The sequence below is a fragment of the Panicum virgatum genome, chromosome 8K, assembly GCF_016808335.1.
Source record: "Panicum virgatum strain AP13 chromosome 8K, P.virgatum_v5, whole genome shotgun sequence".
Taxonomy (NCBI): domain Eukaryota; kingdom Viridiplantae; phylum Streptophyta; class Magnoliopsida; order Poales; family Poaceae; genus Panicum; species Panicum virgatum.
Window position 1 is genome coordinate 26361157 of NC_053143.1, and position 2069 is coordinate 26363225.

Below are 2069 nucleotides of genomic sequence, written 5' to 3' on the forward strand. Positions count from 1 at the left end.
GTTGAAACTCAGCTGGTTCTTCATAGCAGTGGAGAATCTGCCCATCTTAGCATGGATGGTCTCCATAGATTTCTCTGTAGCGGCCAACTTCTTCTGAAGGGACTCATTGATCTTCGCTTGGACGTAGACAAGATCTCTTAAGGTAGGCTGGTTAGGATTGAAAGAATTTCAACTTCCATTACCTCCTTGATAGTATGGGTGTGGTTGATTCCACCCCTGACCTCCTTGTGGACGAAACCCATTGTTGCCATTGAGGAATAGAGCTTCCTCTTGGGTTTTTGGGCAATTGTCGCCCGAATGTCCAACATTCTCGCAGACCTCGCACGTCATACGAGTTTCCAAGGATTCAAGTGTTTCCAATTGAACCTTGTCTTGGAAATAATCCTCAAATTTCTTGAGGAGGAGATCAATCTTTATAGCAAGCATGTCGGCCCCCTTGACGGAGTCCATACCTCGCTGGCACAGTTGGAGGCGATCATCACTCCAACCTTGGATGGAAACCATCTTCTCAATCAATGATGTAGCTCTTTCAATGGTCAGCGAGAAGAAAGCTCCACCCGCAGCGGCATCCACATGATCACGGGATGACTGAGTTAACTCGTTGTAGAAGTTCTATAGAATAATCCAATTGTCCATTCCATGGTGCGGACACGCTAGAATGTACTCCTGAAGTCTCTCCTAAGCTTCAGGAATTGACTCATTTGATGCCTGCTGAAAGTTCGAAATCCGACCACGAAGAGCATTAGTATTGCCCGACGGGAAGAACATCGAGAGGAACACCTTGGCACATTTGTCCCAAGTGTCCACATCAGCCTTGTTAGCATAAAACCACTGCTTTGCTCTCCCAAGAGAGAGAACGGAAACAGACGGAGCCGGATTGCATCTTGCGATACACCATTGAAAACAAAAGTACTGCAGAGCTCTAGAAACTGCTGGAGATGAGCGCTGGCATCCTCATTGGCCTTGTCACAGAAAGGGCTGGCCTGCACCATCGTAATAAGACCCGTCTTGATCTCAAAATTTTCCCCTCCGGTGTTAATCTCGGTCCCAGTAGGGTCCTGGTTAGCATATGGAGCAGAGTAATCATGGAGTATCTTCTGGGCCATAGCTCTAGAAGCTGACGACGATGCGATGACTGGTTTGGCTGCCGAGAGTGGTCTCCGAGGTGATACGAGATGAGCTCGCGTCCTCCTTAAAAGTGACTCTTGATTGGAATGAAACTTTTGTGGCAAGTCGAAACCGGTCATACACTACCCTATTTTTATATCAACAAAGACAAGAAAACAAAGCCAAGTTAGCCTGTTTAACAAGCGAATACCAATTTCGATTTTGTTCATAACTTTGTCTACATACTTCAATTTGTGCCTTCTTCGGCAACGGCGCCAAAAAATGCTTGTTGGTGCCTACCAATGTCACCACCGGGAAAGCAGCGATGACGCCCGCAGACGTCAATTTTGGGGTGGCAGTATTTCATGAACCATGAATAAATCCGCAAGCACACGGAATACCGCTGTACCATTTTACCCGGGAGTATACCGGGGTGTCATTTATATTTTCGCAAGGAAGGCGGTGAATGAAGAGATATAGACTAGTGGATGAACTTTATCTAAATTGGATACTCTCATGCATAAATAGGGGTAAGATATATAATATGGTAGGAGGTAGTGTGACGCACACAAACTACCCTCTTGGATAAATAAATAAATAAAAGAAAGATAAAAGATGCTCTAGGCCGGGAGCAAGGCAGAAGTTAGAGCTCGAGTCAACTGTGCTAGGCTAGCTATATCTATACTATCTCATTGGTTAGATCGTCAGAGATTAAACTACACAACAGGAAGACCGCTATCGAAGCAACGAGAGGAGCCCGTACACCTCGGCGGATTTATGTACCTCCTACCCCCCATACCGAATGTGGAGGATTACTCGGGCTCGGACAGGGCTGTCATCACCTGCCGGCTACCTCTACAAACTGTGGGTGTAGTTGACATCCAGCAACTCTTAGCTAATCTAGACACCATGTCTACACTAGTAAGGGATACTCTAGTGTCCCGCGCAGAGCCCCCACCCTC

The 2069-nt window shown here is 46.5% G+C and overlaps 1 non-coding gene across 1 annotated transcript; it reads left to right on the forward strand.

Annotated features, from left to right (window-relative positions):
• The first annotated feature begins 634 nt into the window (after positions 1-634).
• On the forward strand, positions 635-741 carry LOC120646537. The gene has a single exon (XR_005664441.1). It is a non-coding gene; the product is annotated as a small nucleolar RNA R71 (small nucleolar RNA).
• The last annotated feature ends 1328 nt before the right edge of the window (positions 742-2069 follow it).